This window comes from Garra rufa, unplaced genomic scaffold, assembly GCF_049309525.1.
Source record: "Garra rufa unplaced genomic scaffold, GarRuf1.0 hap1_unplaced_007, whole genome shotgun sequence".
Lineage (NCBI taxonomy): Eukaryota > Metazoa > Chordata > Actinopteri > Cypriniformes > Cyprinidae > Garra > Garra rufa.
Window position 1 is genome coordinate 293,458 of NW_027394282.1, and position 12,500 is coordinate 305,957.

General features: G+C 39.6%; 12 non-coding genes across 12 annotated transcripts; all 12 read left to right on the plus strand.

The window, feature by feature from the left end:
• The first annotated feature begins 10 nt into the window (after positions 1–10).
• LOC141313955 (5S ribosomal RNA) lies at positions 11–129 on the plus strand. Its single transcript, XR_012350020.1, has one exon. It is a non-coding gene; the product is annotated as a 5S ribosomal RNA (ribosomal RNA).
• An 801-nt stretch (positions 130–930) lies between these two features.
• LOC141313796 (5S ribosomal RNA) lies at positions 931–1,049 on the plus strand. The gene has a single exon (XR_012349868.1). It is a non-coding gene; the product is annotated as a 5S ribosomal RNA (ribosomal RNA).
• Positions 1,050–1,850: 801 nt separating this feature from the next.
• Positions 1,851–1,969, plus strand: LOC141313667 (5S ribosomal RNA). The gene has a single exon (XR_012349738.1). It is a non-coding gene; the product is annotated as a 5S ribosomal RNA (ribosomal RNA).
• Positions 1,970–2,053: 84 nt separating this feature from the next.
• On the plus strand, positions 2,054–2,172 carry LOC141313968 (5S ribosomal RNA). Its single transcript, XR_012350033.1, has one exon. It is a non-coding gene; the product is annotated as a 5S ribosomal RNA (ribosomal RNA).
• Positions 2,173–2,256: 84 nt separating this feature from the next.
• LOC141313650 (5S ribosomal RNA) lies at positions 2,257–2,375 on the plus strand. The gene has a single exon (XR_012349722.1). It is a non-coding gene; the product is annotated as a 5S ribosomal RNA (ribosomal RNA).
• An 801-nt stretch (positions 2,376–3,176) lies between these two features.
• Positions 3,177–3,295, plus strand: LOC141313980 (5S ribosomal RNA). Its single transcript, XR_012350045.1, has one exon. It is a non-coding gene; the product is annotated as a 5S ribosomal RNA (ribosomal RNA).
• An 801-nt stretch (positions 3,296–4,096) lies between these two features.
• On the plus strand, positions 4,097–4,215 carry LOC141313668 (5S ribosomal RNA). The gene has a single exon (XR_012349739.1). It is a non-coding gene; the product is annotated as a 5S ribosomal RNA (ribosomal RNA).
• Positions 4,216–4,299: 84 nt separating this feature from the next.
• On the plus strand, positions 4,300–4,418 carry LOC141313992 (5S ribosomal RNA). The gene has a single exon (XR_012350057.1). It is a non-coding gene; the product is annotated as a 5S ribosomal RNA (ribosomal RNA).
• An 801-nt stretch (positions 4,419–5,219) lies between these two features.
• On the plus strand, positions 5,220–5,338 carry LOC141314004 (5S ribosomal RNA). The gene has a single exon (XR_012350070.1). It is a non-coding gene; the product is annotated as a 5S ribosomal RNA (ribosomal RNA).
• An 801-nt stretch (positions 5,339–6,139) lies between these two features.
• LOC141314016 (5S ribosomal RNA) lies at positions 6,140–6,258 on the plus strand. Its single transcript, XR_012350082.1, has one exon. It is a non-coding gene; the product is annotated as a 5S ribosomal RNA (ribosomal RNA).
• Positions 6,259–7,059: 801 nt separating this feature from the next.
• Positions 7,060–7,178, plus strand: LOC141313669 (5S ribosomal RNA). The gene has a single exon (XR_012349740.1). It is a non-coding gene; the product is annotated as a 5S ribosomal RNA (ribosomal RNA).
• An 84-nt stretch (positions 7,179–7,262) lies between these two features.
• LOC141313347 (5S ribosomal RNA) lies at positions 7,263–7,381 on the plus strand. Its single transcript, XR_012349420.1, has one exon. It is a non-coding gene; the product is annotated as a 5S ribosomal RNA (ribosomal RNA).
• Positions 7,382–12,500: the final 5,119 nt, after the last annotated feature.

A 12,500-nucleotide genomic window follows, 5' to 3' on the forward strand; every position in this document is an offset into this window, starting at 1 on the left:
GGCAGCCCTCGCTTATGGCCATACCGCGCTGAGAGCGCCCGATCTCGTCTGATCTCGGAAGCTAAGCAGCGTCGGGCCTGGTTAGTACTTGGATGGGAGACCGCCTGGGAATACCAGGTGCTGTAAGCTTTTGCCTTTTCTTCACTATTTATATAATATGCTGGCTTTTAGAAAGACGTGTTTTACCGCTCTATTTATTACAATCATTTACATGTATTATAGAGTTTTAAGTGTTTTACATGTTTTTTAGGCCATTTTATTACTCTTAACATTTTAAGTGTATGTGTCTTTAATAAATGGATGGTTGGCCTGTCATGTGACTAGACACATGACAGGAAGCAGGAAGTACAACTGTATAAGAGAGCAGCATGACAAACAAAGGACAGTCACCAAACTGTTGGATTGAGGAGTTGCTAATTTTAGAGCTCACCTTTCCATTCACCACCTGCAAACTTTGGATTACACTTTCTGTGGATTGTATATACACTGGTGGACACTCACATTGGACTTATCAACACACTGGGGTTCTTGGACTGTTTTTAGGGTATGGACAAATGAACTGTATTCTTTTAACAGAGTTTACCTGTTTTTAGGGTATGGACAAATGAACTGTATTCTTTTAACAGAGTTTACCTAGTTTTATCGTGTTGTTTTAAAGTCTTTTATGTGAACCTTGTAAATACACCAAATCTATTTAAACCAATTTTCTTTTATGTCTCATTCTTTTAACCACTAGTCATCTCTCACAGTTAAATCTGACCCCATTTTAGTCTTGTAACTCGGCTGATAAGGCCGATTGTTACACTTTTATGGGAGACCGCCTGGGAATACCAGGTGCTGTAAGCTTTTGCCTTTTCTTCACTATTTATATAATATGCTGGCTTTTACAGAGGCTGAACTTTAAATAGCCCACTTTTTGGGGCAGCCCTCGCTTATGGCCATACCGCGCTGAGAGCGCCCGATCTCGTCTGATCTTGGAAGCTAAGCAGCGTCGGACCTGGTTAGTACTTGGATGGGAGACCGCCTGGGAATACCAGGTGCTGTAAGCTTTTGCCTTTTCTTCACTATTTATATAATATGCTGGCTTTTAGAAAGACGTGTTTTACCGCTCTATTTATTACAATCATTTACATGTATTATAGAGTTTTAAGTGTTTTACATGTTTTTTAGGCCATTTTATTACTCTTAACATTTTAAGTGTATGTGTCTTTAATAAATGGATGGTTGGCCTGTCATGTGACTAGGCACATGACAGGAAGCAGGAAGTACAACTGTATAAGAGAGCAGCATGACAAACAAAGGACAGTCACCAAACTGTTGGATTGAGGAGTTGCTAATTTTAGAGCTCACCTTTCCATTCACCACCTGCAAACTTTGGATTACACTTTCTGTGGATTGTATATACACTGGTGGACACTCACATTGGACTTATCAACACACTGGGGTTCTTGGACTGTTTTTAGGGTATGGACAAATGAACTGTATTCTTTTAACAGAGTTTACCTGTTTTTAGGGTATGGACAAATGAACTGTATTCTTTTAACAGAGTTTACCTAGTTTTATCGTGTTGTTTTAAAGTCTTTTATGTGAACCTTGTAAATACACCAAATCTATTTAAACCAATTTTCTTTTATGTCTCATTCTTTTAACCACTAGTCATCTCTCACAGTTAAATCTGACCCCATTTTAGTCTTGTAACTCGGCTGATAAGGCCGATTGTTACACTTTTATGCGAGACCGCCTGGGAATACCAGGTGCTGTAAGCTTTTGCCTTTTCTTCACTATTTATATAATATGCTGGCTTTTACGGAGGCTGATCTTTAAATAGCCCACTTTTTGGAGCAGTCCTCGCTTATGGCCATACCGCGCTGAGAGCGCCTGATCTCGTCTGATCTCGGAAGCTAAGCAGCGTCGGGCCTGGTTAGTACTTGGGTGGGAGACCGCCTGGGAATACCAGGTGCTGTAAGCTTTTGCCTTTTCTTCACTATTTATATAATATGCTGGCTTTTACGGAGGCTGATCTTTAAATAGCCCACTTTTTGGGGCAGCCCTCGCTTATGGCCATACCGCGCTGAGAGCGCCCGATCTCGTCTGATCTCGGAAGCTAAGCAGCGTCGGGCCTGGTTAGTACTTGGATGGGAGACCGCCTGGGAATACCAGGTGCTGTAAGCTTTTGCCTTTTCTTCACTATTTATATAATATGCTGGCTTTTACGGAGGCTGAACTTTAAATAGCCCACTTTTTGGGGCAGCCCTCACTTATGGCCATACCGCGCTGAGAGCGCCCGATCTCGTCTGATCTCGGAAGCTAAGCAGCGTCGGGCCTGGTTAGTACTTGGATGGGAGACCGCCTGGGAATACCAGGTGCTGTAAGCTTTTGCCTTTTCTTCACTATTTATATAATATGCTGGCTTTTAGAAAGACGTGTTTTACCGCTCTATTTATTACAATCATTTACATGTATTATAGAGTTTTAAGTGTTTTACATGTTTTTTAGGCCATTTTATTACTCTTAACATTTTAAGTGTATGTGTCTTTAATAAATGGATGGTTGGCCTGTCATGTGACTAGACACATGACAGGAAGCAGGAAGTACAACTGTATAAGAGAGCAGCATGACAAACAAAGGACAGTCACCAAACTGTTGGATTGAGGAGTTGCTAATTTTAGAGCTCACCTTTCCATTCACCACCTGCAAACTTTGGATTACACTTTCTGTGGATTGTATATACACTGGTGGACACTCACATTGGACTTATCAACACACTGGGGTTCTTGGACTGTTTTTAGGGTATGGACAAATGAACTGTATTCTTTTAACAGAGTTTACCTGTTTTTAGGGTATGGACAAATGAACTGTATTCTTTTAACAGAGTTTACCTAGTTTTATCGTGTTGTTTTAAAGTCTTTTATGTGAACCTTGTAAATACACCAAATCTATTTAAACCAATTTTCTTTTATGTCTCATTCTTTTAACCACTAGTCATCTCTCACAGTTAAATCTGACCCCATTTTAGTCTTGTAACTCGGCTGATAAGGCCGATTGTTACACTTTTATGGGAGACCGCCTGGGAATACCAGGTGCTGTAAGCTTTTGCCTTTTCTTCACTATTTATATAATATGCTGGCTTTTACAGAGGCTGATCTTTAAATAGCCCACTTTTTGGAGCAGCCCTCGCTTATGGCCATACCGCGCTGAGAGCGCCCGATCTCGTCTGATCTCGGAAGCTAAGCAGCGTCGGGCCTGGTTAGTACTTGGATGGGAGACCGCCTGGGAATACCAGGTGCTGTAAGCTTTTGCCTTTTCTTCACTATTTATATAATATGCTGGCTTTTAGAAAGACGTGTTTTACCGCTCTATTTATTACAATCATTTACATGTATTATAGAGTTTTAAGTGTTTTACATGTTTTTTAGGCCATTTTATTACTCTTAACATTTTAAGTGTATGTGTCTTTAATAAATGGATGGTTGGCCTGTCATGTGACTAGGCACATGACAGGAAGCAGGAAGTACAACTGTATAAGAGAGCAGCATGACAAACAAAGGACAGTCACCAAACTGTTGGATTGAGGAGTTGCTAATTTTAGAGCTCACCTTTCCATTCACCACCTGCAAACTTTGGATTACACTTTCTGTGGATTGTATATACACTGGTGGACACTCACATTGGACTTATCAACACACTGGGGTTCTTGGACTGTTTTTAGGGTATGGACAAATGAACTGTATTCTTTTAACAGAGTTTACCTGTTTTTAGGGTATGGACAAATGAACTGTATTCTTTTAACAGAGTTTACCTAGTTTTATCGTGTTGTTTTAAAGTCTTTTATGTGAACCTTGTAAATACACCAAATCTATTTAAACCAATTTTCTTTTATGTCTCATTCTTTTAACCACTAGTCATCTCTCACAGTTAAATCTGACCCCATTTTAGTCTTGTAACTCGGCTGATAAGGCCGATTGTTACACTTTTATGCGAGACCGCCTGGGAATACCAGGTGCTGTAAGCTTTTGCCTTTTCTTCACTATTTATATAATATGCTGGCTTTTACGGAGGCTGATCTTTAAATAGCCCACTTTTTGGAGCAGTCCTCGCTTATGGCCATACCGCGCTGAGAGCGCCTGATCTCGTCTGATCTCGGAAGCTAAGCAGCGTCGGGCCTGGTTAGTACTTGGGTGGGAGACCGCCTGGGAATACCAGGTGCTGTAAGCTTTTGCCTTTTCTTCACTATTTATATAATATGCTGGCTTTTACGGAGGCTGATCTTTAAATAGCCCACTTTTTGGGGCAGCCCTCGCTTATGGCCATACCGCGCTGAGAGCGCCCGATCTCGTCTGATCTCGGAAGCTAAGCAGCGTCGGGCCTGGTTAGTACTTGGATGGGAGACCGCCTGGGAATACCAGGTGCTGTAAGCTTTTGCCTTTTCTTCACTATTTATATAATATGCTGGCTTTTAGAAAGACGTGTTTTACCGCTCTATTTATTACAATCATTTACATGTATTATAGAGTTTTAAGTGTTTTACATGTTTTTTAGGCCATTTTATTACTCTTAACATTTTAAGTGTATGTGTCTTTAATAAATGGATGGTTGGCCTGTCATGTGACTAGACACATGACAGGAAGCAGGAAGTACAACTGTATAAGAGAGCAGCATGACAAACAAAGGACAGTCACCAAACTGTTGGATTGAGGAGTTGCTAATTTTAGAGCTCACCTTTCCATTCACCACCTGCAAACTTTGGATTACACTTTCTGTGGATTGTATATACACTGGTGGACACTCACATTGGACTTATCAACACACTGGGGTTCTTGGACTGTTTTTAGGGTATGGACAAATGAACTGTATTCTTTTAACAGAGTTTACCTGTTTTTAGGGTATGGACAAATGAACTGTATTCTTTTAACAGAGTTTACCTAGTTTTATCGTGTTGTTTTAAAGTCTTTTATGTGAACCTTGTAAATACACCAAATCTATTTAAACCAATTTTCTTTTATGTCTCATTCTTTTAACCACTAGTCATCTCTCACAGTTAAATCTGACCCCATTTTAGTCTTGTAACTCGGCTGATAAGGCCGATTGTTACACTTTTATGGGAGACCGCCTGGGAATACCAGGTGCTGTAAGCTTTTGCCTTTTCTTCACTATTTATATAATATGCTGGCTTTTACGGAGGCTGATCTTTAAATAGCCCACTTTTTGGAGCAGCCCTCGCTTATGGCCATACCGCGCTGAGAGCGCCCGATCTCGTCTGATCTCGGAAGCTAAGCAGCGTCGGGCCTGGTTAGTACTTGGATGGGAGACCGCCTGGGAATACCAGGTGCTGTAAGCTTTTGCCTTTTCTTCACTATTTATATAATATGCTGGCTTTTAGAAAGACGTGTTTTACCGCTCTATTTATTACAATCATTTACATGTATTATAGAGTTTTAAGTGTTTTACATGTTTTTTAGGCCATTTTATTACTCTTAACATTTTAAGTGTATGTGTCTTTAATAAATGGATGGTTGGCCTGTTATGTGACTAGGCACATGACAGGAAGCAGGAAGTACTACTGTATAAGAGAGCAGCATGACAAACAAAGGACAGTCACCAAACTGTTGGATTGAGGAGTTGCTAATTTTAGAGCTCACCTTTCCATTCACCACCTGCAAACTTTGGATTACACTTTCTGTGGATTGTATATACACTGGTGGACACTCACATTGGACTTATCAACACACTGGGGTTCTTGGACTGTTTTTAGGTTATGGACAAATGAACTGTATTCTTTTAACAGAGTTTACCTGTTTTTAGGGTATGGACAAATGAACTGTATTCTTTTAACAGAGTTTACCTAGTTTTATCGTGTTGTTTTAAAGTCTTTTATGTGAACCTTGTAAATACACCAAATCTATTTAAACCAATTTTCTTTTATGTCTCATTCTTTTAACCACTAGTCATCTCTCACAGTTAAATCTGACCCCATTTTAGTCTTGTAACTGGGCTGATAAGGCCGATTGTTACACTTTTATGGGAGACCGCCTGGGAATACCAGGTGCTGTAAGCTTTTGCCTTTTCTTCACTATTTATATAATATGCTGGCTTTTACGGAGGCTGATCTTTAAATAGCCCACTTTTTGGAGCAGCCCTCGCTTATGGCCATACCGCGCTGAGAGCGCCCGATCTCGTCTGATCTCGGAAGCTAAGCAGCGTCGGGCCTGGTTAGTACTTGGATGGGAGACCGCCTGGGAATACCAGGTGCTGTAAGCTTTTGCCTTTTCTTCACTATTTATATAATATGCTGGCTTTTAGAAAGACGTGTTTTACCGCTCTATTTATTACAATCATTTACATGTATTATAGAGTTTTAAGTGTTTTACATGTTTTTTAGGCCATTTTATTACTCTTAACATTTTAAGTGTATGTGTCTTTAATAAATGGATGGTTGGCCTGTCATGTGACTAGACACATGACAGGAAGCAGGAAGTACAACTGTATAAGAGAGCAGCATGACAAACAAAGGACAGTCACCAAACTGTTGGATTGAGGAGTTGCTAATTTTAGAGCTCACCTTTCCATTCGCCACCTGCAAACTTTGGATTACACTTTCTGTGGATTGTATATACACTGGTGGACACTCACATTGGACTTATCAACACACTGGGGTTCTTGGACTGTTTTTAGGGTATGGACAAATGAACTGTATTCTTTTAACAGAGTTTACCTGTTTTTAGGGTATGGACAAATGAACTGTATTCTTTTAACAGAGTTTACCTAGTTTTATCGTGTTGTTTTAAAGTCTTTTATGTGAACCTTGTAAATACACCAAATCTATTTAAACCAATTTTCTTTTATGTCTCATTCTTTTAACCACTAGTCATCTCTCACAGTTAAATCTGACCCCATTTTAGTCTTGTAACTCGGCTGATAAGGCCGATTGTTACACTTTTATGCGAGACCGCCTGGGAATACCAGGTGCTGTAAGCTTTTGCCTTTTCTTCACTATTTATATAATATGCTGGCTTTTACGGAGGCTGATCTTTAAATAGCCCACTTTTTGGAGCAGTCCTCGCTTATGGCCATACCGCGCTGAGAGCGCCTGATCTCGTCTGATCTCGGAAGCTAAGCAGCGTCGGGCCTGGTTAGTACTTGGGTGGGAGACCGCCTGGGAATACCAGGTGCTGTAAGCTTTTGCCTTTTCTTCACTATTTATATAATATGCTGGCTTTTACGGAGGCTGATCTTTAAATAGCCCACTTTTTGGGGCAGCCCTCGCTTATGGCCATACCGCGCTGAGAGCGCCCGATCTCGTCTGATCTCGGAAGCTAAGCAGCGTCGGGCCTGGTTAGTACTTGGATGGGAGACCGCCTGGGAATACCAGGTGCTGTAAGCTTTTGCCTTTTCTTCACTATTTATATAATATGCTGGCTTTTACGGAGGCTGATCTTTAAATAGCCCACTTTTTGGGGCAGCCCTCGCTTATGGCCATACCACCTTGAGCGCTCCCTAGTGGTGACAGGAAGTGGTACAGTGAGAGAAGCAAGGAGGAAGAAGGAGTGTGTTTGTTTGAGTGGAGTAAAGGATTCAATTCTTTTCACATTGTTTGGAAAAACTGCTCCAAAGGAGTGTTTGCGTGTTGGGGGGTCATTTAATCCTCAAACAGTGTCGTGCTGTTTGGGGATAAATACCTCACACAGCAAGGAAAGAGAAATGGCTGGACAACAGGAGACGGGAAGAGGTCGAAACATGCAGGACAAGAGAGATGGAGAGCGCAGCTATGGAAAGGAACTGACGGTGCTGGTGGAGATGGAGGGGGAGGACAGAATCACAATGATGGAACTATTAAAGAGTGTGAAGGAAGAATGCGGAGGAGTGATCGGTTGCAGGTATAAATCTCCAAAAGAGTATGAGTTAACAATGGAAGATATGAAGGCAAAAGGAAAAATTCTGGATGGTTTGAAGATAAAAAACAGTCGTGTAATGGTGAAGGAAGTGGATTGCATGGAGGTGGTTGTTTCTTTCTTAGGACTGCCTATGTATATTCAGGATGAAGAAATATTGAGCAAACTAAAGGATTGGGGAGTAACAGAAGCGTCTAAAATCAAGAGGAGAATGTGGCCGGGAACCGACATTGCGGATGGGACAAGGTTTTTAAAAGTTAAGTTCAATAATGTTGTTAAATCGTTGCCCTATTCAACGAAATTTGAGACGCTCGGAGGGACAGAACACTTTAGGGTGATACATGACCGACAAGTGAAGGTTTGCCGTTTGTGTATACAACCGGGACATGTTGTGAGGGACTGCCCGAGCTTTAGGTGTTTTAGATGCGATAAACAAGGACACTATGCAAGAGAGTGCAAAGAGGTGAATTGTGAAGTGTGTGGAATGCGGCCAGGACTGTGCGTGTGTGAAACGCCGGCTATGATGGAAGAAAGGAACGGCGAGGGGATAATGGAAGATCTGTACGAGGAGCTGGAGAGTGAAGAAAAAGAAGAGGAAGAGGTAATTGTTGAAGGAGAGATGAGTCAAAGCACTTGGGGAGAGAAAGAGAGAGCAACAAACAGGGGAGATACTAAGAGTGAGAGCAGCCCAGAGGAGGCGGGCGCGGGGCAACAGATGAGACAGAGAAAGAAGAAAAAAAGAACAGCAGGTAAAGAGATGGATCAGAGAGGTCTGGAGTGTGAAGATGGAAACGGGAAGACGGAAAAAAATGACAATGAAGAAGGTGGTAATGCTAAAAGTCAAGGAGAACAACATCTGGAGAGAAGAGGAATGAAGAAAGACGAAGGGGGAGGAAAGGAGAAAGAAATGATAGAAAATCCTGTGAAAAACGGAGAGGAAGACATGGATATATGTGAGGGGAAAGGTACATTGAAAAAAAGAAAGAAGGAAAGACTGGAGGAGCAAAAGGCAGAAAGTAAGAGTTTGATTTAATTGGAATGAGTATATATCCCTTAAAAACTGTGATAATCACTATGTGGGGTATTTTGCACATTGCGTGTCTGAACAGTAACGGGCTAAGAGACCTAAAAAAGTTTGAGAGGGTGAAGAGACTGTTAAAAGCTGATGTGCTATGCCTACAAGAGACGCATTGGACAGGGGATATAATGGACAATATAAAAAAGAGTTGGGAGGGGGAAATTTATGTGAGTCATGGAAATGTAAAAGCATGTGGAGTGGCGATTTTGATAAAAAGAGACAGAGTGCAAAATGTGAAACAAATTTATAAAGATGGAAATGGGAGAATGCTAGGACTTGAATTTAAGTTTTGTAATGAAATGTTTAGGCTTATAAACATTTATGCACCGAATATAGAGATTGACAGAAAAGAAGTCTTTAAGGAAATGAAGACACAATGGAAAGAGAAGTGTATAGTAGTTGGGGATTTCAACGTGTGGTGCACGAGACTGGATGCTTCCAGTAGTGCTAATTTTAAATCTGATGGGTCAAGAAAGTTCTTAACAGAGTGGATGCAGAATGAAGACATAGTAGATGTGTGGAGGGAAGAGAATCCATATAAAAGAGAATTTTCGAGAAGACAAATGGTGATGGGTAATTTGAAACAGAGTCGTATAGATTTATGTTTGGCAAAAAGAGAAATGTTAAAATATGTTAAAAATGTGAAATATAAGTTTGTCAGTTTAAGTGATCATGCTGTGATGACAGTCAAGATGGGTGTAAGTGAAGAGGCGAGGGGAGGGGGTTTGTGGTGTCTGAATGCAAATCTGTTAAATGAAGAGGCATATAAAGAAAATATTGTAAAATGTATAAATTATGAAATGCAGAATTCTCTATTTGAGGAAAATGTATGTGAATGGTGGGAGGGAATGAAAGAGAAAATTAAAAAAAGAAGTATTAGGTATTCAAAACAAAGAGATTTTATGAGGAGGAGTAAAGCAGAAGCTTTGGAAAATGCATTAAAAGGGGAAGCGGAAAAAATAGAAAATAATCCTGAGTACAGTGAAGAGTGCTTTTGGAGGTTAAAAACAGAATTAGAGGAGTATGAAAAGGAAAAAAGCAAGGGAGCAATAATAAGAAGTAGAGCTCAGTATGCTTTAGAGGGAGAAAGAAGTACAAAATTCTTCCTAAATTTAGAAAATAAAAAGCAGAGGAGAAAACACATTGTAGAGTTAGAAAATAGAAAAGGCGATAAAATAAATGATTTTGTTGGGATAATTGGAGAAGTGGAGAATTTTTATAGGGAATTATTCAAGAAAGAGGTTGTAAAACAAGAATGTGTGGATGAAGTCTTGAGTACTGTGAACGTGAAGCTAGATGAGGATGAGAAGAATATGTGCGAAAGAGATATAGGTATTGAAGAAATAAAAGATGCAATAAATCAGACAAAAAAGAATAAAAGTCCGGGCTCGGATGGTTTGACACATGAGTTCTATAAGGCCTTCATTGGGACCTTAGCACCAATACTGCTAAGGTTGTATAAAGGTATGGAGGAGAGAGGGGAAATGCCGAGATCCATGGGCTTAGGAATAATAACTATCTTATATAAAAATAAAGGAAATCCATTGAAGTTGGAAAATTATAGGCCTTTGAGTCTGCTTAATTCGGATTATAAAATTTTAACAAAAGTTATAGCCAATAGAATTAAACAGGTTGTAGGGAGTATTGTGTCGCCTAGCCAAGCATACAGTATAATGGGGAGAGACATTATGGATATCATATGTACAATAAGAGACGTTGTAGAAAACATGGGAAAGGATGGGGAAGGGGGGTTGGTTTTATCTGTGGATTTGAATAAAGCTTTTGATAGAGTGGAGCACAGTTTTATTGAGCAGACAATGGCGAGATATGGGTTTGGAGACAGAATAAGAAAATGGATCAAATTAATATATGACAATGCCCGGAGCTGTGTTAAAATTAATGGGGCATTAACTGACCCCTTTCCATTAGAAAGGTCAGTCAGACAAGGGTGCCCATTATCTGCTTTGTTGTATTCAATAACAGCGGAGCCGCTGGCATCTTTGATAAAAAATGATAAAGAAATAAGAGGTATTCAAATTCCTTATGGAGGAGTAAGTGTAATCCACCAATATGCTGATGACACAACTTTTACTGTCAAGGATGTAGAGAGTGTTAAGAGAATAAAAATGCAGATAGAAAAATATGGAAAAGCTTCAGGTGCAAAGATAAATGTTGACAAGTCAGAAATAATAAGTATAGGAGGGGTGGAGATAAAAGGGTCAGACGTTCCATTTAAAATAACGAAAGAGTATTTAAGGATATTAGGAGTGAATATTGGAGTAAATGCGAAAGAGGCTAGAGATGCCACATGGACTGGTGTTTTAAATAAAATAAAACAAGTACTAAATTTCTGGAGGCAAAGAGAATTGAGATTAAGAGGAAAGGTAGTTGTGGCTAATTCTTTAATACTCACTAAATGCAATTATGTGATGGGAGCAATTGACATGCCAGACTGGGTTTTGAACGGAATAAAAGAGGCTGTGAATAATTTTGTGTGGGGAGGTAAAGGAATTAAAATATCAACAAAAACACTGATAGCAGACTATAAGGAGGGAGGTCTGAGGTTGATAGACTTAGAGGTTAAGAGGAAAGCAATAAGAGTTAAAACAATAAAAAAATATTTATGTGACAAAGTACAGTATGGGTGGAAGGGATATATGAAATTTTTTTTAAATAAAGGTGGAGGATGTGGTGAGGAAGGACTGTTTATGGCTTTTAAAAAACCTATGACTGAGAAAATGCCAATGTTTTATCAAGAAGTATTTAGTGCTTGGGCTGAGTTTTTGGTTGATATTAATTATGAATGTGACAATATAAATCAAGTACTTGACCAGCCATTATTTCTGAATCCAAAAATTAAAAGGGGAGGGAAAATGCTTTATAATAAGTTGTTTATGAGGGCGGGAGTTAGGAAAGTGAAAGACATGGCATATGAATATGTTAAAGGTTTTTTGCCAAATAGAGCTATATATGATTGTGTAGTAGGATGGGATGATGAAATTGAGAAATCTAAAGTGGATTGTGAATGTGAAAACATTAAAACAAGCCTACCAGAAGGGTGGGTGCAAAGGATTGAGAAAGAGACTGTAAAAATAGGAGATTGGGGATTTCCTGAAATGTATGTTATAGATAAAAAGAGAAAAAAGTTTTTGTGTCAGTTAAATGTGAAAACAAGTTATAAGATGATGGTGAAAAGGGAAATCAAAATGCCTGCCTCGGAAGTGGTTTGGCCAAGGGTATTCCCTGGAATAAATGTAAAGACAATTTGGAGGAATTTAAATGTGAAATACAATGGACTGGATTGTGAAAACCTGGACTTTAAATTAAGGCATAATAGAATATATACAAAGGTGGTGATTCATCAAATGAACAAAAATGTAAAACGAGAATGTGATGTATGTGGGACAGAGCCAGAAACATTAATGCACATTTTTTTTGAATGCAAAGAGTTGGAGGCATTTCATACAGAACTAAAAGTGTTGGTGAAAAAAGGAACGGGGAAAGATGTGATAGGGGATGAATGGAGAAAGCTG